This window comes from Oryx dammah, unplaced genomic scaffold (genome assembly GCF_014754425.2).
Source record: "Oryx dammah isolate SB20612 unplaced genomic scaffold, SCBI_Odam_1.1 HiC_scaffold_1, whole genome shotgun sequence".
NCBI classification, from domain to species: domain Eukaryota; kingdom Metazoa; phylum Chordata; class Mammalia; order Artiodactyla; family Bovidae; genus Oryx; species Oryx dammah.
Window position 1 is genome coordinate 26,945,479 of NW_024070185.1, and position 25,182 is coordinate 26,970,660.

General features: G+C 41.0%; 1 protein-coding gene and 1 pseudogene across 3 annotated transcripts in view; one reads left to right on the forward strand and one right to left on the reverse strand.

Moving 5' to 3' along the window:
* The window catches only part of BNC2 (basonuclin 2), a 480,757-nt gene that overhangs the window by 91,555 nt on the left and 364,020 nt on the right, over positions 1–25,182 (forward strand). The window lies entirely within an intron of this gene.
* Positions 3,285–8,804, reverse strand: LOC120864882 (annotated as a pseudogene).

Genomic DNA, 25,182 nt, shown 5'->3' on the forward strand with positions numbered 1-25,182 from the left:
AGAGAGTTGCATTTTGGGGTGGGGGAGGAGCTGGGACTGTTGTGGTATTGGGGTTATTGTGGTTCAGATCAAAGACCTTCACTGGGCTGCTGACTGTTGTCATTTTGATTCTCCTGCCCCACATGTACCCACCAGAGCACGCCATCTCCACTTTGGGTGCAGGGCATCTCTCTGCATTTGAGGTTCAGAGCTAAGGCACAGTGCTGATCAACTTGCCCCAAGGCACCTTGAGTACACAGGGTGTCTGAAATAGAAAAGGGTGCTCTTGTCTGAACAGTTTACATGTTGTCTTTTTTTGTGTTTTCATGTTGAGGAGCCAAACTTTGGGGGATAAATTAATTTTCTTTGACATTCGTAACCTTTCTTTACAGAAAATCCCTCCTGTAGGCTTATTCAAGTGGAGATTGGTATTTTTCTTCTGTCTCTTTCTCTCTTCTTTCTTCCCTTTCTCCGTTCTTCCCTCCCTCCTTTCTTTCCTTCCTTGCATAATGGGTCTTTGTATGTAAAAATGTAGCTCCTGTTCTAGTCTCTTCCACCCACCCAACCCAGGAATGAAGTTGAATATTAATACGTTACGGCCACCATTCTCCCGCGGCTTACCCTTTCTCCACATTTACTATAATTAAACATGTCCTTCTCAATTTCAACTCAGAATACCTGAAAAGACTCCTTGTTCCGTTAAAAGAAAGCAAATTTCCCCAGGTAAGTTCCCATATGTTTTCTGTAAAAACTGGCACACGCTTTTCTTTGTATTTTACCCCTGTCAAATGAGATCCTTATAAGAATAATCAGCCAGTCTAAGCCTCTGATCTCTTTTTGCCTGCATTTTCTTGGATAATTTTAACTCCTTTTGTGCCATCCAGTAAAGTTTGCATCTTTCTGTCACAAGAGTGTCTGGGATTTTTGAGAGTGCCACCCTCCTTTCAGTTCTCCCAGATGCCCCTTGAGCTCTTTGGCTGTTCTGAATGGGTGCTTTTGCAGGGGGCGTAGAATTTTCCTCCACATCCCTTGGTGGGGGCCCAGCAAAGAGTGTCCTAGGGGTCATTTCTTTGTGTAAAGGATGCATATGTTTTTGCATGCTGTTTCTTAAGGAGGTCTCCCCAGATGTGTAAGCTTTAGGTCTTACCTCATTTTCATCCCCTTGAGTTGTTCCTTTCAAGAAATATGTAGGGAGAGCTTCCATCACCCACATTAGTCACCCGATGCATTTACTTTATCTGACCTTCCAGCTGTAGTGTAACGTCTTTTAAGTTTTCTAATTCTGCTCTCTGAAAATGCAGAGCATCTGTTCACCCATCATGTCCATTAGGAGCTGAAGGCCCCAACAAGAACCCTTGCTGGAGAGATCCCTAGGGTTTGGGGTGTCCAGTCTCTCTCATTGCAGCTGGCCCAGGTTAGCATCTAGAGGAGAGTTGTGTTTGGTGGAGGTGAGCTCAAGGTTCTAGTTCTTCATCTCTAAGGTGCAAGCACATTACCTTTTCAAAAAATAGACGAGAAAGCTCTCTGTGGGGATGCTTTGTAGTGCAAGCACACACACAGAAACCACACTCCATCTCTAAGTGACTGTCCTGGTCTCTCTGAGACTTTGTCACTACTCAGGCCCAAACTTCATTCATTGCAAGGTCAGAGCAAGCCCTTTACTTCTGCATTCAGGGTCCTCCTTGAGAGGAAGCCAGCCTATCTTTCCACCTCAGTCTCTGACACTTTTTATACTGTGTTCTAGCCACATCAGTTCCTGGGTTTGCCTCCTGTTTTGTAGTCGTTTTCTCAAGGCACTTAAGGCTTTGTGCCTTGTAGGAAGTTATTTGAATGGTTGTATGATACTCCAGACTAGGTTTAAAAATTCCTGAAAGTGCTTTGGCTTGTATATTTTTAGTAGTGGTAGGTGTTCAAGTACTCAGTGAAGAAAGTAGCCCTAGACTGTTCCAAAGAGCTTTCTGAGCACCCTGTCAGGCACACTGAGCGCTAGTTATCTGCCTTCCCCACCACACTCAGAGCCACTCTATAACCAAGACTGTGCAGAGTCTCTTGGATTGAAAAGATAAGCACATTTGTTTCTTACTCCTGTGGTGATGCTCTCCTCCATTCTTTGCGTAGGATTTCTTCTTCTTCTTTTAACCAAAAATTTTGAGCTTTTTGCGACGCTCACTAGAAAAAGAAAATCAGATGCTCTTCTGCTGTTGGTGGAGATGTATTAATCCCTTTGTGTTTGACAGTTTTCATCATTAAAAAAAAAATCTTCCAAACTTTTAATGTATATGTCAAGACGAAACCTTTAAAAATTTAAGTGAATTTTAAAATTTATATTTTAAAGATTTAAAAGTTTACTCATTGCTAATCAGGTGGTTGGAGAAGGAAATGGCAATCCACTCCAGTCTTCTTGCCTGGAGAGTCCCAGGGACAGAGGAGCCTGGTGGGCTGCCGTCTATGGGGTTGCACGGAGTCGGACACGACTGAAGCGACTTAGCATGCATGCATGCATTGGAGAAGGAAATGATAACCCACTCCAGTACTTTTGCCTGGAAAATCCCATGGATGGAGGAGTCTGGTAGGCTGCAGTCCATGGGGTCGCTAAGAGTTGGACTCTACTGAGCGACTTCACTTTCACTTTTCACTTTCATGCATTGGAGAAGGCAATGGCAACCCACTCCAGTGTTCTTGCCTGGAGAATCCCAGGGACAGAGGAACCTGGTGGGCTGCCGTCTCTGGGGTAGCACAGAGTTGGACATGACTGAAGCGACTTAGCAGCAGCAGCAGCAGCAGCAGCAACAGCAATCAGGTGATTACATAATTAAGATTTGTAATGATAGCTCTAATTTTAAAAACCTGTGGCTGATTCATTTTGCTGTTTGGTAGAAACCAATTCAGTACCGTAAAGCAATTATCCTTCAATTAAAAATGAACGGGAAAAAAAAAACAGTGTTGATATTTCATTTGAATTACTTCTTTTGGCTTAATTTTTTTAATTGGAGGAAAATTAATGTTGTGTTGGTTTCTGCCATACAACTTAAAAAAAATTTTTATTTCAAGTTTTTATTTTCCTGCACTGGGTCTGAGTTGTGGCATGCAGACTCTTAGTATCGGTGTGTGGGATCTAGTTCTCTGACCAGAGATGGAACCCGGGCCCCCTGCACTTAGCCTCTGGACCACAGGGAAATACCTTGAATAACTTTTTTTAAAATTGTAATAGATATGTATTTAAAGTAATACATTACAGCCTAAATAGTTCTACATTGTACATAAATATTTGATAACAGCTGTATCCACAGATTTAGACTACTAAATTATTTCTCGGCTTGTTCTTCTCTCCCTTTTCTTTCCCGAATCACCTCTTTCAGAGGTGGTTCAAGGTAGAATTTATCCTCCTCATATTCTGTCCCCTGCAGTTTAGGCAGAATCTGCCGCCTCATGTGGCTGTCCAGTGCTCTCTTAATGCAAAGCTCTGTCGTCATAAAGATTCTCAGGAAGCCTTCTTATGGCCTCTTCTACATCGTCATTCTCATAGTATCAGTTCAGTTCAGTTCAGTCGCTCAGTTGTGTCCGACTCTTTGTGACCCCATGAATCGCAGCACGCCAGGCCTCCCTGTCCATCACCAACTCCCGGAGTTCACTCAAACTCACGTCCATCGAGTCAGTGATGCCATCCAGCCATCTCATCCTCGGTCGTCCCCTTCTCCTCCTGCCTCCAATCCTTCCCAGCATCAGAGTCTTTTCCAATGAGTCAACTCTTCGCATGAGGTGGACAAAGTACTGGAGTTTCAGCTTTAGCATCATTTCTTCCAAAGAAATCCCAGGGCTGATCTCCTTCAGAATGGACTGGTTGCATTAAGCCCAGTTGTTTGAACCCGGCAGCATTGTAATACCCTTTTTAAATACCCTCCGGCCACCTGCTTGATGCTGAAATGGCACGAACTGCTCACCATGTGGACCTGAGACCCTTGAATTACTTTTTAAAGACATTTCTAGATAGCATGGAAGGAAGGTGAATATAGTAGTGGTTTATATAAAGTAGGGGTTTAATTCGTGAAGTAATTTTAAAATTTGAGTTTGTTCTTTAGCTATTACAATCATGTGCCAAGTAGATAATATAAAGGAGTGTATATTGTTTGAAGCTTTGGTAAGCCCTTCCTAAATAGGTCTTAAAGTGTCCTGTGTGTATAATTGTTTCATTAGGCAACCTGAATTTTGAGTAAATTTGTAGATTCTTGAACCTTGTAATCTGCAAAGAGTAAGCTTAAGCTATAATAGGTGTAAATCATTGTGATTTGCATAATTTATTTATTCTGCATAAATATTGTACTCACATAGTACAACTGCTGTCCTGGAAATCAGATTTTGATTGTCTGAGTATTTGTGGGGCTAGAGGAGGTTTTAGGGTTATGTTTGTGTTTAGATTTAATATCAGGGGTAAGTTAAGATTTATGGTGAGCAGTACACAGAATGTTTTATTTACTTTTTCCCAGCTTATGAATAAAAACAGCATCTGAATCTGATCTTTAGGAACCAAGTTCAGAAAATATGGTATTCTATTTTGATTGTTTCTCTTAATTGTACCTTATTTCTGTTTATTTGCAAATTGTGTATTTAAGACATTAGCATATTTGATACCCTGTGATTGGACATATTTGACTTTCTATTAGACTGATGCTTTCAGGTTTTTGGACTCTGAAAGCAGGAGCCACATACGACCTGTCTTTTGTTCAGAGTACTAACTGACTACACTCTTATGTTTCCATTACATGAAACGCACATCTCTGGTTTACTTGAGAGGAAATGCTTCTAAGAATTAGGCATGCTTCACTTCTGTGGCAGGCTGTTTACTTCTTCATTCAGCAGTTAATACATAAATGCAGTTTTTTTCAAAAATATTAATCAAATGTATATGATGTGCTATGAAGTATAGCAGGTAATGCTGAACAAAACAGAAACATTTCTTTTCCTTGCACTCAAAGTACCTTAGAATCTAGTAGGCGAGAAAACTGTCAAATCAGGTGATTAGAGTACCAGGTGATAAACACCGTGGAGCCCTAAGCCCAGCCCATGTACAAGATGCATGATTGCCAGAGTCTTCCCTACCCCCTTTATCTTGCCGAGTTAGCCAGATGAAGTGGTCTGTGGTTCAGATGGAAAGTTGTGTCCAACTCTTTTGTGACACCATGGACTGTAGCCCACCAGGCTGCTTTGTCCATGTAATTTTCCAGGCATGCATACAGCAGTGGGTCGCCATTTCCTTCTCCAGGGTGTCTTCCCAACTCCGGGATCGAACCTGGGTCTGCTGCATTGGCAGGCAGGTCCTTTACCTCTGAGCCACCTGGGAAGCCCATAGAATGGTCTAGGAATAGTGACTAAAAATGTTCTTGGTACTAGGAACAGCTCTGACAAAAGCTCAGAGTAAAGAGCACTCAGGACATTAGAAAGACTAGTATGTTAATACTTAATGGCAACCAAAACCCAGATCACAAAAACTCTCATTTTGGATCAGAACATTTTTCTTCTGTCATTTACTTCAATGAGAAGATGAGAAATGACTGCAGACTTACTGTCTGAGTCCCCATCTCTTATAACAGAAATATTTATTTTAGAAAGTTTGAATTATATGTAACTATCAAAAATGAAAACTCTTTCATAAGGTTACTTTTTTATCATTTTATAACTGTAATTTTAGATTTTTTTCCCTATGCATCTTTAATTTTATAAAGTAGAAATGATTCTGAATATGCTGCTTTGCATCTGATACTTTGCACTTAATATGAAAGTTACATTAATTGTCCTTCATATCTTTGGGTTCCTTATAAAATATGCATTTTAATCATCGTATAGTATTCTGACATGAACCGTTATTTATTTATAGAACCCCTGTTATTGGCAATGTAGGTTTCTAATTTTTGCAACCTTAAATGTTGCTGCAATAGAATGTATTTTATTTAAACCTTTGATTAAATCTATGATTATTTCCCTAGGGTAATAAAAAGCATTTCCATTCTTCTATGCTCATCTTTTTTGTAGATATGAGCTGCTTGTTTATCACCACCATGCCTGAAAATCATTCCAGCCCTGATGACATGATGTCTTAAATCTAAATCTTTAGATCTTTGGCATTTAGACCACTGCTCTCCAAGACACCTGCTTGAAGAGCTCGGTTTGGCAGTGATTCTCATTACATTCATATAAGTAAAAGCATAAGTTACAATAGATGATTTGTGGCTGGACATGAAATGTAAGGCTAGTGTTATGTGTTGATATACATGTGAAACAATTGTATCCAGTTTTTTTTTTTTTTTTTTAGAATATCCACATGTCTAGAAATGTTTTATCCAGGGAATTTTTTTTTTAACAGAAGAATTCAGTCTGTTTTTAGGGAATGTTCTTTAGCTACAAGTTTAAATAAACTTTTGGTCTATGATTCAGAATATATCTTTTTTGAAATTTAATTTTTTTTTTCATCTTTTGGTCATGCTACACAGCATGTGGGATCTTAGCTCCCTGACCAGGGCTTGAATCCACACCCCCTGTGTTGGCAGCATGGAGTCCCGGTCACTGAACAACCAGGGAAGTCTCCAGAATATATCTTATTAGATGAATACCTCCAGAGTTAACAATCGAAAGAAAAACTGGAATTAAGTCAGCATTTTTTCTTACAGATGTCAAGAGGAAAATTTTGTATAGAACCAAAGAGGAGATCCTTAGATCTACTGGAGGTTTTATTTTTCGTAGATTTTTATGCTGAATCCTGTTACCTTCACCTGCTCATCCTGTTTGTAACCTAGGCCCCAGCATCATACCCAGTAAATACTTGCCCCCCCCCCCAAAGCCACTTAAAAGTAATGTGTTTATTGAGACATAATTCACATACCATTCAGTTTACCTGCTTGGTGGTGGTGGTTTAGTTATTAAGTTGTGCCCGACTCTTGTGACCCCCATGAACTGTAGCCCACCAGGCTCCTCTGTCCGTGGGATTCTCCAGGCAAGAAAACTGGAGTGGGTTGCCATTTCCTTCTCCAGGGGATCTTCCTGACCCAGGAAGGAAAATCCGGGTCTCCTGCCTTGCAGGCAGCTTCTATACCGACTGAGCTGCGAGGAAAGGCCAAAATTTACCTACTTAGGATGGTTTTTTTTTTTTTTTTGGTTTCAGTGAGTTTTAACATATTTGGAGTTGTGTAACCATCACCACAGTCAAAGTTAGAACATTTTTATTACCTCAGCAAGAAATTTTTACCCTTTATCACCCATCCCCCAACACTGCCAACCCTCTGTAGCTGTGGACAGCTCCTGATGTACTTTGTCTTTGAATTTGCCTATTTGCATTTCATACAAATGGAATCATACTGTATGTGGTATCTTATATCTTTCATGCAATAATATTTTAAGGATTTGTCCCTATTTTGCCAAACAATACTTCACTGTATGTAGTATGTATCACATTTTTGTTTATCCATTTATCAGTTGATGGAGCAAATACTTTATAATATCTAGATGCATTTGTGTAGGTTTGTATTGCAAAGGTAAAAACTAAGAAGTCAAGTTGCAAGATCCCAAACTGGAGAGGCCTTCAGAGTTTGTTACTGGTGAAAGCATATTAGAGAAGTTTAGAATTCAGTGTGCAAGGTGGTTGGGTCTAAGGAAGAATATCCCATCATCAGTACATCCTTTCAGTCTTACCTGTTGGATGCTTCTTAAATCTGCTCCTGTCTTCATGTGTCTGGTAAATTATCTAAGCGACATCTTTTGTTTGGTAACACATTACCACTACCATCCCCTAACATAAGCAACAAAGGAGTATCTTTAAAAATGTCATTTTCTCTCAGGAGTCCCAAATCCTTAACACAGGTTGCCCAGCTATCTCACATTAGGCCCTTGCTGCCTTCCTCTCACATCTCCCCCTCCTAGTCTATGCTTAATAAAGGATAACGGAATCCTTTCTGAAGTTTTTATGTGGGTACCCTGATGCTGGGAAAGACTGAAGCAGGAGGAGAAGGAGGCAACAGAGGATGAGATGGTTGGATGACATCACCGACTCAATGGACACGAGTTTGAGCAAACTCCAGGAAATAGTGAAGGACAGGGAAGCCTGGCGTGCTACAGTCCATGGTGTTGCAAAGAGTTAGATGCGGCAGAGTCAGTGAACAATAACAGTCCTCAATTTCAGCTTTCATCACTCTTAAGAACTGTGTGCTAAGGATCCCTTTTGGAGCCTGGTGAAATAGAAACGTCTCATGAGCTCTGGGGTGCACTGTGCATCAGAAATGTGCTTGTTTCCTTTGAACCTCTTCCCTGCAAATTGGAGATGATAACTTGCAAGTTGTCGTGAAACTTAAGAAGATGATATGTGAATGTGTCTGGCGCATAATATGTGCTTAATAAACTATGTCCTTCTCATTTTTCATTGGATTTTTGTTTGAATGTAGTGGTTTAGGTGACTTTGATATCCCCCCTTCTCTCTCTCTCTCCTTTTTTTTTGGCTGAAAAGAGGGATTGATACATTATGATGATTGCCTGCAGTTTTAGGATTTTTTTCCTTCTAAAATCGGTATCTTTGTCTCTGAATCCTGGTTTTGTGAAATCTCTGGAATTTCATTAGTGCTTCTATATTGTGCCAACCAGCAGTACTTCCTTGGGTCCCTGCCTATAAAAAAGCAATCTATCATTTGTTGCCTTTTTTTCTAAAACATTTACATCTTTATATGTTTATTATTTCCTCATTATGTGAGTAATTGTTGCTCATTTAAAAACCAGGAAACTTCAGAAAGTAAAGAAATAGGGAGAAGATAAAATTCAGTTGTAATCCACTTACCTGCTGTGGTCATTGTGGTTTATGGTTTTCTAGACTTTATTCTTTGCAAAAACACATGTATGTGCCCATAGTTTTTGAAAAAGAAGTTGGATGGTACCGCATGTTCAGTTTTCTGCTTGCCAGTAGGGGTGTTTGTCAATGTTGTTGTTATACATGTGTACAGATTTGCATGTGTACAAATTATTACGCATGAGTACATCAAGAATGCCCTTGTAGGGGAGTACCATGATGACTGTCTCTTTGAATGGACATTTAGGTTGTATCTAACTTTGGGTCGTTATAAACAGTGCTGGCTTTGATTTTGAAGTCACGACAGTTCTGATAAGCTTTTTACCTCCTGAGTTAACAGTAATTTCCCTGAAGTTTAATGTCAGTTCCAGTTCAAACCTGCCCCTCTTAACCTTTCACAGACCTTTTGTAATGTTCGCACCCACAGGACAGTACTCTCTGTTCATGTTCATCTTTTGCTGTTAATTTGGTGCTTGTGTTCTAGTTTCTTCATATCCCTGCTTCCATTTACCTTGACAAAACGGTGTATCTTCACTTTGGCACATACTGCTGTCATACCTGAGCTGTAACTTTTTAATAATTAATACTTCATATTAGTTAACATCTCTTTCCATTTTGGCGTGGATCCTTACGATAAAATTCATGAATTCATTTCCGTTATATTTTCTACCACCTTATCTAACATTGGGGTTTATTTAAATGCCTGATTTTATTAATCTGAGAGAGAGTGCTGTGTGTCTATGTGCTCAGTCACAGAGTTGTGTCCGATTCTTTGTGACCCCATGGACTGAAGCCGACTAGCTCCTCAGTCTTTGGGGTCTTCCAGGCAAGAATAGTAGAGTGGGTTTCCATTTTCTCATCCAGGGGGGTCTTCCCAGCCCAGGGATTTAACTTGTATCTCCTGCATTGGCAAGTGGATTCTTTACTGCTGAGCCACGTGGTAAGCCCAAAGAAAGCACTTGCTTTCTTCCAAATAAAAGATTGAGTGGAGTGGTTTATATTGAGCAGGACAATAAAAAAAAAGATACATATTTATAGTAAATTACCTGTTGCCCTAAACTGGGATATTCTTAAGGTAATTTTTCATCCTGTATTGTTTTCCTCTTTTTAGGGTTTTTTTTTTTTTTTTTTTTTTGGTGTATAGCCAGTTGATTAGGAGAAGGCAATGGCACCCCACTCCAGTACTCTTGCCTGGAAAATCCCATGGATGGAGAAAATCCCATGGATGGAGGCTGCAGTCCATGGGGTTTCGAAGAGTCAGACACGACTGAGCGATTTCACTTTCCCTTTTCACTTTCACGCCTTGGAGAAGGAAATGGCAACCCACTCCAGTGTTCTTGCCTGGAGAATCCCAGGGACGGGGGAGCCTGGTTGGCTGCCATCTATGGGGTCGCACAGAGTCGGACACAACTGAAGTGACTTAGCAGCAGCAGCAGCAGCAGCAGCAGCAGCAGCAGCAGTAGCAGCAGTTGATTATGTCCTTAAGCATTAGCCATTTAAAATAATTTTAATATGACACTTTGTAAATTGTTGAAATAAAAGTTGTTAGTTGCTCAGTCGTGTCCACCTCTTTGCAACCCCATGGGCTGTAGCCCACCAGGCTTGCCTGTCCTTGGGATTTCCTAGGCAAGAATACTGGACTGGGTAGCCATTCCTTTCTCCCGGGGATCTTCCTGACCCAGGGATTGAACCTGCATTGCAGGCAGATTCTTTACCATCTGAGCCAACAGGGAATCCGAATCATATTGTATATTCGAGAGCCCTGGTTGTTAAAATGGAGAACACATCTGAGCCACATGGCGATCTCTTTCATCACAGACTTCTGGGCCTTCCCCCCAGGTTTTCTGACTCTGTGTATCACATACACAGCCTGAGAACCAGCCTTTCTAATAAGTCCCCAGGTGATGCTGCTGCTGCTCCTGAGACTGTTCTTTGAGAATGGAACATAGAAATAATTTTTGTATTAACTAACTATACTCTTTGTGATGATCTATAGTCTTTTTATGCCAGTACACATGGCATATATAACTGAGCACGTTTTAGTAGAACCATCTGTTGTTTCAAAAGGAAACAAAACCCCTTGTTGGCAAAATACAGAAGGATTACTGGATACAGAGCTATAGCCTGGTATGAATGAGACCAGTAGGCAAGGCATCCAGAGTCCTAGACCTGGATTCTGTGGGCTATAGTTTCCTTGCATCTTGTACAGTCTTGGTTCACTTGTAGGAAAAAAAGTGATTGCTGCTAAATTTCTCCTGTCCCTTCACCTCCTGAATGTGCAGGCAAATCCTCAAAGTGTTTTTTCAACAGGTTCACAATGTCAGTTCAGTTCAGTCGCTCAGTCATGTCTGACTCTTCGCAACCCCATGGACTGCAGCACGCCAAGCCTCCCTGTCCATCACCAGCTCCTGGAGCCTACTCAAGCTCATGTCCATTGAGTGATGTCCATGGTGATGCCATTGAGCCATCTCATCCTCTGTCGTCCCCTTCTCCTCCTGCCTTCAGTCTTTCCCAGCATCAGGGTCTTTTCAAATGAGTCAGTTCTTCATATCAGGTAGCCTAAGGATTGGAGTTTCAGCTTTAGCATCAGTCCTTCCAATGAATATTCAGGACTGATTTCCTTTAGGATGGACTGGTTGGATATCCTTGCTGTCCTTGGGGCTCTCAAGAGTCTTCTCCAACACCACAGTTCAAGAGCATCAATTCTTTGGTGCTCAGCTTTCTTTATAGTCCAACTCTCACATCCATACATGACTACTAGAAAAACCATAGCTTTGACTTAGTTGGCAAAGTAATGTCTCTGCTTTTTAATATGCTGTCTAGGTTGGTCGTAGCTTTTCATCCAAGGAGCAAGCGTCTTTTAATTTCATGGCTGCAGTCACCATCTGCAGTGATTTTGGAGCCCCCCAAAATAAAGTCTGTCACTGTTCCCATTGTTTCCTCATCTATTTGCCATGAAGTGATGGGACTGGATACCATGATCTTCATTTTTTGAATGTTGAGTTTTAAGCCGACTTTTTCACTCTCCTCTCTCACTTACATCAAGAGGCTCTTTAGATCTTCTTTGCTTTCTGCCATAAGTGTGGTGTCATCTGCATATCTGAGGGTATTGATATTTCTCCTGGCAATCTTGGTTCCAGCTTGTGCTTCATCCAGTCCAGCATGTCAGATATCTCAAGAAATACTTATCTGTTTTTAATAAATGTTCAAAGTTGCTTTAATAGAGGCATTATTTTAAGGTTTGGATGAGTTAATACCTTGAAATCAGATACTTCAAATGACTTTGAGAATCAGAGCTGCAGGCAAGTGATGGTCTATATGTCAGGTCTTCAAGAATATAAGGTTGAAGAATTGAGACACATGTACCTCACTGTTCATTGTGGCACTGTGTACAATAGCTAGGACATGGAAGCAACCTAGATATCCATCGGCAGATGAATGGATAAGGAAGCTGTGGTGCATATACACAATGGAATATTACTCATCTACAAAAAGGAACACATTTGAGTCAGTTCTATTGAGATGGATGAACCTGGAGCCTATCATACAGAGTGAAATAAGTCAGAAAGTGAAGTGAAGTTGCTTAGTTGTGCCCGACTCTTTGCGACCCCATGGGTAGTAGCCTGCACCAAGCTCCTCCGTCCATGGGGTTTTCAAGGCAAGAGTACTGGAGTGGGTTGCCATTTCCTTCTCCAGAATACTGTATATTAACACATATACATGGAATTTATAAAGATGATACTGATAATCCTATGTGCAGGGCAGCAAAGGAGACATAGATGTGAAGAACAGACTTTTGGACTCAGTGGGAGAAGAGGAGGGTGGGATAATTTGAGAGAATAGCATTTAAACATATACATTACCATATGTAAAATAGATAACCAGTGCAGGTTCGATGCATGGAGCAGGACACCCAAAGTTGGTGCTCTGGGACAACCCAGAGCAATAGGGTGGTGAGGAAGGAGGAAGGGGCATTCAGGATGGGGAGTACACAGGTATACCTATGGCTGATTCATGTTGATGTATGCCAAAAGCCATCACAATATTATAAAGTAATTATCCTCCTATTAAAATAAGTAAATTTAAAAATTTTTAAAAAGAATAGAAGGCTGAGCCTAGAAGAAAGGAGGAGGTGAGACAGAAATTTTTAAATAATGGGAATTGAAATAGATTCATTGGATCCAGTGTTATTCAGTGTGTAATTCTCTGGTTCCTTCTTGGCTATAACTAGTAGTGGTTACACTTAGGAGCATTTAGTGGCAATTTAGGCCTTTGCGTTTGAAGTTCTTTCTCCCTGTTAGCTGAGATGGGGGAGATGTATATGGCCTTTTCTGGCAGGCACGGTATTTGTATTTGGATAGAAAGGATAAACTATTCGAAAAAGCACAAGAGGATCACTTGGCATGCAGGTGAGTGAACGTTGAGGCTACAGCGTCATGTGGCGGCTGATAAGGACAGAGTACAGAACAGGATGAACAGGAAGTTTCCGCTAAGCATTTCAGCCTCTCATGTTTAGACTTGGTGAAAAGGTGGCTGGCTGATTTCAGCCCGAGATGCTTCACTTACACTGCAGAGACAAGTCTGGTCCTCTAAGCCTGTCACCATCAGTTGGAATTTAAAAAGTTTTTAGAAAGCCTTTTTGACCCATTATTGTGTTCCCTCTCATCCCTTGTTTTTGATGACATGATATGTGTGGTTGTCTTTTCTTGTCAGCAACTGGGAGAAAAATTTCAACAGAGTGAGAAACCTTAAGGCACAGAAAATGTTTGCCTGAAGTGTCCCCCAGTAGACATGGGCGTGTGCTGAAAGAGAGGGGGCAGAAAGGCTTTTTGTTGAGAGTGACAGGTAGGTAGGATGACCAAAGTTTAGCTTCAATCCTTTCACTGATATTGGAATGTCATCAACCTTCGTATGACATTGCCGTGTTCAACTGTGTGATCTGGAGAGCTGTAGCTTGTACTGCTGTGGTGAGCGTGTGTATGTACAGTGTAAACATTTTATGAACTGCAGTGTCTGAGCCATCCGTCTGTCTGGGCAGGAATCTCCCTTGATAGTAAAAAGAACAGCAATCAGGACAGAATTGGTCAATGCGGCATGTCTAATGGTGGGAAGATATTTGAAGGACTCACTATAGACACAATAGTCTCTCTAAATAGCCTCTTTGCACTCGGAGTCTTATTGCAAACAGGTTCATTAAGGAGAGACATTCTGACACACAGCATCACAGTAATGAAAGTAGCTCTGTTTTTCTAATATTGTATCTTGCCACTTCAGTTATGCTGCTAGTACAAGATTTCCCTTGTGTTGTTGTATATTTCTCCAGAAAAAGAATCAGTCTTCATAGAATATACAATTATTTTGTACAGGAATGTATAACTCATACCTAAGATCCAGTTCTCCCTGTTTATGTGCACTAGTGCAAAAATAATTGGCAAACACATCTTCCAGACCAAAAGATTCCAGCACCTTCAATTTGTTGGGCTGGAAGATGTTGAACTGGAGTTATAATAAACTTTAAAAAAATGTGTAATGTTCAAAATGGATTTGTGATCAATCATAAAAGAAAAAAAAATATTAGCACAGTTTCCCATGAGGTGTAATTTTTTTTTCCTAGGGTTTTAGCCAACTCCAGCATAGTATCTGTTCAAAGAGAAGGAAAATGCAAAAGGTTTTCATCCACCCAGCTTTACATATAACTACAATATGATGACTTAAGCTATTGGATTTTCTGCCTGTTAATGTACAGCATGAACATTATGAACATGGAAAAAAAAGGTTATATTGGTTTAAAAGTGGATATGGAAAATTTAATGTGCTCAAGTGGGAACAATGGCATATTAAAAAAAAACACTCATGACACAGATCTAATAATTCACTTGCCCCTGTAGGAGAAAGGGTATCAGCTCTGATGCTGGCTCATAGTTTATTTTTATATACACCCTTGGTCCCTGCAGTATACCCCGTGTGTGGGTTCCAGAGAAAAGAAAGAAAATAACCTGTAGGGAAATCAGCCTTGGAAACCTTTCATTAAATACATTGTGCTCTGTATTGTGTCGTTCACAGAATCTTCAAGAAATAAAAAAAGGGAAAAATCTCTTATCAGTCTGCATGTGTGAAATATTATATTTGAATACTATCATTTGTTTTAAGATTAAGGCCGAGGCTGCAAACATATTAGTTATTATTCACTTACATCTGGTAGATGGTGTAACAGGGATTTAAAAATTCGTTTTTTTTCCATTTCTAGTCCCCATCCTTCTTTCTGCCTTCCTCTTCCCTCACAGACAATGGCAGAGATACCACTTAAAATGATTCTGGCTGCATTATTTTCACGTTCGAAATGTCGCCTCCTTATAGAGGACTGGGATGGTGAGGATAATAAACTTCAGTGTTAAAATTCTTGCTGAAGTTTTATCTGTCATTTAACAAAAGATGCATTTCTAGGGAAAATTGAAGAAAGTGTTAAATATATCCTTTCATGAGAAAAATATACACGGTAGAGGTGTTAACTGTGAAGAGTGACACCTTTATCAAGTTGAGTGTCCTTTGGAGTGAGGCTTTGTCTTGTCATTATAGTTCATGTACTGCTGTTGGTGGGCCTTTAAAAATCTGTAAATGTCTTATCTTTTTTGCTGACTATTCATGCAGGATGCGCTAGGCAGGCCAACTGTGACACATATTCTGCCCATGCTTGTAGCTGTCTCCTGGACGAAAATGAACACACATTTGAGACCTAAACCTTGGGTGCCATATAACAGTATTTAGCGAGCTTCTGGGATAGCAGATACTAGGAGCTGACCTCAGATATCTAGAAGCACTCTGTCCTCCACAGTCTGTTGGAAGATTTCTTATTTCAGAAGTAGCTTGTGTTGCTTTAAGGATAGAGCATCATTAGCACCAGGATTTTCTCAGCATCACAACGAGCTTCTGTATCCAGGAAGCTCTTTTCATGTGACAGGAGTGAAAGGTCCTGGTGACCAAACGCATGTCATGAGGCAGGCATTCTGTGAGATGCTTTGTATGAATCATTATCTGGCTTTCACATGAAGCTGCTGACGTGGCAGCTACTTCTCACCCTTTTGCAGACGAGGAAACCATGTCACTAAGAAGGGACAGTGCTGGGTTTTTTCAGATCTAAGCCTGATCCTGTTGCCAAGGTCATACCCTTTACCATTATTTGAAATCACATCCTAAGCTGTGTGGCCGTGCTCCACTCCTCTCTCCCTTGGCTCTCAGGCCTGTATAGTAACCACTTCCTGTCCTTTGGGTTTATCATCGACCCTGCCACCTACTAGCCAGGTGACTGTTGGCACTTTCCCTGTCAGTGAAATGAGAGTGGTCCCCTTATTTAGCCTGGTTGAAGTACACATACATGCTATTTTTCGGTCATCTTCTTTATGCCAGGTGCTGTGCTAGAACCTCGAGTCCAGCAGGGACATGGACAGACATGGTCCCCGCCCCCCCGAAGCTTGCAGGCCTGTGGGCGTGTCAGGACACCAAAACGCTTTACAGAATTCCTTAGTTATGTGCTGCCTGTCTCAACCATACATAGATGTTAAACTGACTTCAAGTTAAAGCTACCCATCTAAACAGATATTGGACTTTTCCTATGGGTCATACTCAAAGAAACCTTGCTTTCTTTGGCATTACTTGGGTGCAAAACTTTTTGCCTAAATCCTCTTCCGTTGTTCCCCACTGCAGGTTTCTGAAGAATCAGAAACCTGAGAGTTTGCCTCCTGTCTCTTTCTCAGCCTCCCCCACTTCTCTCCTCACTTCCACTGTCTCCCTGTGCTTCCATTCCTGTTTTTTAGTATTTGTTTATTTGGCTGCACTGGGTCATAGTTGCTGCCTGAGAGATCTTCACTGCCCTGTAGCATGTAGGATCTTAATTCCCTGACCAGGGATCGAACCCGAGTTCCCTGCATTGCAAGGTGGACTCTTAACTACTGGGGTGCTAGGGAAGTCCCACCCTCATTTCTTAGTGTTCTGCTTGCCACCATTCTCTAAGTTTTCAAATCCTAGGTCAACCCCTCCTTGAAATCCTAGCTCAGTCTTCACTGCTTCAAGTCACACTCCCCGTGTGATGTTCTTTTGAAAACATGCATCCCGATTTTACATTTATCTTTGCTGTGTGGACAATCTGTTTTCTCCAACTAGACTGAAAGTTCCCTCAGAGGAGGGACTTTGTCTCTGTAATATCTATCCCAGGCACAAGTCTGTTTTCAAATAGTGAATTAAGATGGATTTTTTTCCCCTCATCTTCTTCTGTAACAGTGCTTTCAGCTCTAGTATTTGTTTTATTCCACCTACATGTCCAATAGACCAATTGAACCAGAGAGTAAACATAGCTTCCCAAATCTGCATTCCCTCCTTCTTGCTAATTCTTTAGAATTTTTTATTTTATTGAAGCATAGTTGATTTACAATATTGTGTTAGTTTCTGCTGTATAGCAAACTGATTCAGTTATGGATACATACTATATATATATATATATATATATACACATTCTTTTTTGTATTCTTTCCCATTCTGGCTTATCACAGGATACTGAATATAGTTCCCTGTGCTGTACAGTAGGACCTTGTTGTTTAATCTGTTCTCTAATATTAAAAATGCGTGCATGCATGCTAAGTCACAGTTGTGTCCGACTCTTTGTGACCAGGCTCCTCTGTGTATCTGATAATCCCTAACTAGTCCATCCTTCTCTAGTTCTTAATGTCTCCATTGTTTTCATCAAACTAGAGAGCCTGAGTTCCTCCCACTTCCTCCAGCCCTCCCCTGTCTTGCGTAGGATGACCTCGTCAGGAGAAGATTCCCTGGGATTTCTCATCACTTCTACACCTTCCCTGTCACCTCTGGGTGTGAGCTCTGATATCCTTGCTAAAATCACATAACCAATCTTTTCGCCTCCTGCCCTAAATGAGTAATCCTGCCAAAACACAGATCTGCCCGTGGCAGGTCTTAAAAGCCTTTGCTGGTGAAATGATACCATGTCTGGGATTTACTTTAAAATTATCCAGCGGAGGAGGGAGGTTAAGGGGATTAGGCGGGGGCAGGTGAAACAAGACTGACCCAGCACTGCTCATTGTTGAAGATGGTGGTGTGGTTCACGGGGGCTTGTTATACTATTTGCATTTGTATATGTTTGAAAAGATAATAATAAAATTAAAAAATAGAACACTGCAGGCTTAGGGTGTGCACCATGTAAACTCTGACCTCCTTGGCAGAGCACACGAAGCTCTCATGGTCCCTCCCCTGGGCTCCTTTGGCCTGTCATCTCCCTCAACTCTGGTGGCTGACTATTCTGCAGTCGTTACTCCACAGGCGTCCCTGCCCTCAGCATTGATCTCCTGAAGGGCTCAGCTCTACTTCTCTCTGGCCCACTTTGTTAGCCTGATTGGGATCTTCTCCCCTGTCCTTTTGATGGAACATCCTTAGAGCCCAGGGTTATTTCATTGGTAGCTCAGCTGGTAAAGAATCCACTTATAGTTTAGGAGACGCCGGTTCAATTCCTGGGTTGGGAAGATTCCCTGGAGAAGGGATAGGCTACCCACTCCAGTATTCTTGGGCTTCCCTGGTGTTTCAGACAGTAAAGAATCCATGTGCAATGCAGGAGACCTGGGCTGGGAAGATACGCTGGAGAAGGGAATGGCTACCCACTCCAGTATTCTGGCCTGGAGAATTCCATGGACTGTACACTCCATGGGGTGGAAAAGAATTGGACAACCCTGAGCGACTTTCACTTTCTTCTGGAGCCCATCATGTTCTTACTCAGTGCGTAGGCTAGCCCTCTCCTCACTGAGGACTGCCCCAACCAAGAAGATCTCCACTTCCCCGCCTCCAATTTTCAGTTCAGTGAATGTTCATCACATGCCTGTTGAGTGTCAGGCAGCTAATGGATGCTTGAGATTAAATCAAATAGTTACTTCTGGCGTGTAATATTGGAGAAGGAAATGGCAACCCACTCCAGTATTCTTGCCTGGAGAACCCCATGGACGGAGGAGCCTGGTATGGAGAGAACCCACCTGCCGGCATTTTGGGCTAAGTTTGGCAGTGGTTTCCATCTGTCCTCTTCACTCACAGACCATCCCAGACTTCTCCAGGAATAAGGTGCATATTATGAAGAGATGCATAGGGAAAGTGTGCTATACAAATGCAAGGCTCAGTTCAGTTCCGTTCATTCGCTCAGTCGTGTCTGACTCTTTGCGACCCCATGAACCGCAGCACGCCAGGCCTCCCTGTCCATCACCAACTCCCGGAATTCACCCAAACCCATGTGCATCGAGTCGCTGATGCCATCCAACCATCTCATCCTCTGTCGTCCCCTTCTCCTCCTGCCCTCAATCTTTCCCGGCATCAGGGTCTTTTCCAATGAGTCAGCTCTGCATCAGGTGGCCAAAGTATTGGAGTTTCAGCTTCAGCATTAGTCCTTCCAATGAACACCCAGGACTGATCTCCTTTAGGATGGACTGGTTGGATCTCCTTGCAGTCCAAGGGACTCACAAGAGTCTTCTCCAACACCACAGTTCAAAAGCATCAATTCTTTGGCACTCAGCTTTCTTTATAGTGCAATTTTCACATCCATACATGACCACTGGTAAAACCATAGCCTTGACTAGACAGACCTTTGTTGGCAAAGTAATGTCTCTCTCTGCCTTTTAATATGCTGTCTAAGTTGGTCATACCTTTCCTTCCAAGGAGTAAGCGTCAAATACAAGGTAGCCAAATACTATTAGCTCTTGAAGATAAATCCCTTTGCTCAGCTTTTTGTCTCTTTTTAAAGGTGACTTTTAAAACTGTCAGGCTCTGCATTTATACTTAAGAAGTCTCCCTCCCTCCCCTGATCCACTCTAGAAGCAGGATTGGGAAGCTTTTTTTTCGGGAGGACACAGCCAGCCTTTTGCCAGAGCCCATCCAAAGGTCCTTCCACTGAGCTCTAAAGTGAGCAGAAAAGTAATCCTATCCCTAGCTTTTATAATGTATCTTCACTTTTTTCTGGCCACTTGATTACTTCAAACACCAGTAGGACTCTTGAGCCCAGAGGTGAAGGTAGAACAGATATAAAGGATTTGAGAAATCTGGTTTTTGTGGCTTGGAGAAATAAAAGACCAAGGTATGAGTTAATCCCTGTTCTCAAACACATGAAATAATTTTACCTGGAAGGTGGTACCAGCTGTTAGCCATTTGAGTGAAAACAAACAAAAGGACTTAGGTTGTAGCTGGAGGGATTTTAGGTAGAAATTTTTCGTTAAGTGGGTCTGGGTGGGAACTGGGTTCCCATCCCAGTAGATTGTTGATTAAGGTCCAGCATGGAGGGCAGTAATGTAGATTTGAGGAATTTCAGCATCCTCAAAATCAGGCTTCATGATTACAAAATCAGCAGCTGTGAATGCCCTTCGTGCCCAGAGCTGCAGAGGTAGGGCTCCCCTCATTCCTCACACCTTCCCCCAAGTTGAAAGAAATTAGCTTCAATTAAAGAAAATAGTGATGGATGGCTACAGAGATAAATATGATACATTGCACAGGAGAAACTGCATTAAAAGAACATTAAATTTGGGACAGAAAGCACTGAAGGTGAAAAAATTCACAGTTAAGGTTGAAAAGTGATATTGTTTACGTCTCTGCTAATGTGTCGACCTAACAGGACACATTAAGAAATTATGAGGGTGCTCTGTTGTGCTAAGAAGTAAGTTTTTTGACTTGACAAACTCAGCTTAATCCACGGTTTCATTGCCCAGCTTTAATTAAGGGGTTGTCCGCGAATGATTATAGCCTATGGGAGAAAAACCTGTTACTTTTACCGGGAGAATTTTGGTGTTTGTTTAAATATTAAGTTTTGGAGGGGGCCAGGTGGCGATTCTGGGACTCTGCATTTCAATGCCTGAGCATATTTTAGTTTTTCTTAAGTCAGTAATTTTTTTGAAAGGTGCTAGTTTTATTTTTTTAACTAAAATATTAGTAATAACTTGATAATAGTTTAATGTTGAATATTATATTTTTGTATATTTTTGAAAGCAAAATTTAGCTTTTATTCTTTGTTCCAGGGGTGAGTTTTTGCTGCTGAAGAGTAGATCTGAAATTTCATGTGTACTTTAAGAAAATTGTTGCCTTATAGGGCCCATTTTCAGGATCAAATCCAGTCACAGTTTTAATTTATACAATCACATTGTAATACTAGAAATCCTCCGTGAAGTTTTTTTCTCATAAGATCTATTTGTTTACTATGTTTTTTTGGTGTGTGTATATATACATGTGTGTTCCTCATATCAGGGACAAAATCTCTCAAATGGGTCTGAATGTAGACTATAACTGGAGTAAATATGTACAGTAGAACTTGCATAATACAAAAGTTAATTCTTAGTGTTTTTTTTTTTTTTGTCTTTTTGAGTTCAGGGAGTTCCTTTATTGATCATAAGCTTATTTGTGAAAGGGGACAGTGAAAATTAACCTATTTCTGAAATCACTGAGCTGTGAAGAACAAATCAAACAGGAAATTTAGATGCTAAATGTTACTGTTGTGTCTTTAAAGCAGAAAGAGAATTTTCTTTTAATTAAGGAAAGTAATTTTAAGTATATACAGGTAAATGAAATCACCAACTTGTATACTTCTACAGTAATAACATAGATGGGTTAAAAATGTCCTGTTGGTGGGACTTCCTCAGTGGTCCAGTGGCTGAGACTCAGTGCTCACAGTGCAGGGGGTCAGGTTTGATCGCCCGTCAGGAAACTAGATCCCACATGCTGCCATGAAGAGTTTGCGTGCCGCAACCAAAAATCCCGCATGCCAGAAGGTAAGAAGATGATGTGTTTCAACTAAGACCTGGTGCAGCCGAATAAATAAAGTGAAAAAAGTATCATATTAGTCATTTAAAGAAGGAAATCCAAGCCACAATTATTATAGAAGTTTTCTATTTTTGTTATATTAAGGCTGAGTCTTATAAAGGAGTTTATGAAATTGCCCTAAGTGCAGTGGTTATTAGCCAACAGAATTTATTGCATACTGACCTAGGTGATATTAATTTGGATGCGTGGCAGGAATATACTCATGGCCTAATCACAGATTTTAGGCTGAGCTTCCTCCTAGATCAATGAGTTTGTGCTTCCAATTAATTAAAGAAAAAGTTCAGGAGGCCAAAAATTTAGAGAGAGAGAGAGAGGGAGGTGAAATTTAGGTGACTTTTTTCTGATTGTTATTCTGGGACACCATGCATAGTCTGTTTCTTAGTACAGAAAAATGACATCTATAAGCCCATTTGGAATTTTCAATGTAATATAAATGTAGTGCATCATCGTAAGTATGCAAACACATTTTAAAACAGGGTATTGTATGGAAGTAATTACTGGCAGTGAGTGAGCTACACACCCCAAAGAATGGGTTGGGGCCAAAAAATGAAAGATTTCTAAATAGAATTACTTTCATGTGGGTGGGAAAGCGAGCAAGGTTAACTTTTATTAGGGACCAATCCCAGCTCTTAGTTTAATTCAGATCACATACTTGTTAACCCGAATAAATAAGTACTAAAGAGATCTCGTGTTAGGAGGAGGTTATCTTTTCCCCTCGGTACAGTCTGCCAGTGGGGAGTTACTGTTTTAAGGCAGGAGGGTGTGACATACATAAACTTAAACGTGGCCAAATGCATGGAGAGCTCTGTGCTTTCAAACTTCGGGCCTTGTAATGGTTAAACGCGTGATACGATACTTGATCATTCTTTAGCTGGGTATGTTGTGTTCCTCTTTCACAGATTTAATAGGATGTAGGAAGGTTTGATTTTATCATCTGGAAATAACAGGCTCTGTAGTTTTCACTTTCTCAATCACCATTTAGAAGACCCTGTTAATAGGGTCTCTTTCCTTTCCCTTTCATCCTGTATATTTTGTTTATTCTCCAGTGTCACATAATATCATCCTTATTTCAAGGCAACTTTGCATTCTAATATTTGCCAGGGAGTGGGGGTTGGATCTTAAAAGTTGAGGGGAAGAAAATTGCTGTCTATGGAAATCTTTTTTTTTATATGATTTCTGACAGATTCTTTGGAGCCATTTGGATGCCATTGATACCGAGTTCAAATAGATTTCTTCCCTCAAACCAGTGTCACTATAACCCCCAAAGTATGTCACTCAGTCATGTCCAACTCTTTGCGACCCCGTGGACTGTAGCCTGCCAGGCTCCTCTGTCCATGGGATTCTCCAGGCAAGAGTACTGGAGTGGGGTGCCATGCCCTTCTCCAGGCGATCTTCCTGACCCAGGAACTGAACCCTGGTCTCCTGGATTGCAGGCAGATTCTTTACTGTCTGAGCCACCAGGGAAGCCCATTACCCCCACACCAGAGAGTTATTTGGGGTTAGACTTCACTGAGCAGCCATCCAGCAGCCCCTTAACTGTTATCAGGACACAGTGTTGATGAGTGAGGCTTGGTCAAGCTACTTAACCTTTCTTCCTTCATGTTCTATCATGTCGACTGGAAATGATTATATCTGCCTTGGATCTCATAGAGATGCTTCAATCCATTAAAGTTATTAAGCACTTTAAGTAAGGTATAAAACACTAGATGCAAGGCATCTTCATTACTATTACCATAACTGTTACTTTAGTTACAGTGTCATATACAAAGGGGAGCTTTCTGAATGCTAAATAAGTAGTTAAGTCTCAGAATGAGCTCTCTGGACTCAGTGGTTGATAGCGGACTTTAAGAGGTCGGGTTACCTATGTCCCTACTCTGGAGGCCAGGCTCTGTTCTTCTCAGCTCCTGTAAATTTGGGGAGTAAAAAGCAAATATAAAACCAAGAACACAAAATTGAAAAAGAAAATTGAAGAGGCAATGGGCGATGTGTGTGTTCCACCTCCTATTCTTCCCCAGCAGCTGCTCTAGGTGTTGAGCTTCCTAAAGTGTCAGCTCCTTTGGTACCTGTCCTGATCGTTCATCTCTCCTTACTGTGGAATGTGTGTTCAGGAGTTTTCAGTGGACTGTGGGCTTTGAGTCATCCCCATTTACAAGTTTCATTTTCTTTATTTTTTTCTGAAATACTCTTTCTCTGAGAAAGAGAAAAAAAAGTTGAGGATGGAGTAGGTGAAGGTCTTTGAATGTTTTTGGTTAGTGTTCAAGGGCACTTGTACAAGATGACTGTTTTCTAGATTGCAGCCCCCTCTAGCATTTTGTTTTGAATACTTCCTCCCTCACATCTCATATAACATTCCAGAAGGAGCTGCACTTCTGTATGGCCTTGGATGGCACCAGCTTGAGGAGGTCCATGAGAACATGAAAAATCAACCCTCACCTCCCAGAGTGAAGAATTTGCTTCCTGGAGCCCAGGTTCTTTTGCTCTCACAGGTGTCACTTTTCCAAAATAACCAACTCTGTCCTTTGCTCTTAACTTTCAGAAATGACCATCACCACATGTTCTTGCCTGTAGAGTTTTGATACTCTGATTTATTTTGTGTTTATGCTTCATCTACATGTAGCTTGGTGGCATGTCCAGTTGGGTCAGCTACAAAGCATTAGTCCCTCAGACACCTTAGCTTGTAGTTGATGAAGTACAAAAGAGTTGTGATATGGTCTGAAGTATAAGATATTTCTGTTTATCAAAAAAACTGTGTGAGGCAGACTTAGGGAATGAAGTGTGGTTACCAGGGAGGAAGAATGAGGGGAAGGGATAGTTAGGGAGTTTGGAATAGAAATGTACAGACTGCTATATTTAAAATGGATAACCAACAGGGACCTACTGTAGAGCACAGGGAACTCTGCTCAGTGTTATGAGGCGGCCTTCCGCCCTAGTTTGGGGAAGAAGGGGTACATGTATTTGTATGGCTGAGTCCCTTCACTGTTTGCCTGAAACTGTCACAACATTGTTAATTTCCTACACTTCAATACAAAGTAAAAAGTTTAGAAAGAAAGACTCTGTGAAGAAGCCTACAGAGACAATTACAAGTAGGGAAGAATTAAGAAGCTCTAAAATAAATATGGATTGGTAAAAAGAAATTAATTCAACATTTTTTAACCTTTCTTAAGCAGCTAGAATCCCAAAGTTGCAAGTAAGTTGCCTTTAAATATGACTAGAGTGATATGCTTTTCCAAGTCTCCCCTGCCTCCCAAGTATTAAGGTCTAACAATGCATTTTCTGGTATTGATTTGTGTGGAAACTCTTAGATGAGATCATAGTTTTGTATTTAAAGAATCACTGTTTTGGGGGTGAAGAGGGGAAGAATACAATTACATGAAGTTGAGGTTGTTGTGGAAAATCAAGGACATATGGTTGTATTGGTATAATATTGGTTTTTCAGAATCAAGATTAACACAAGTGAAATTACCTCTAAATTGCAGCTAGCTATTGCTACCTCGTATACCTGAAGTATGTTTTTCTTTTAATACACATGTGTGGAGCTT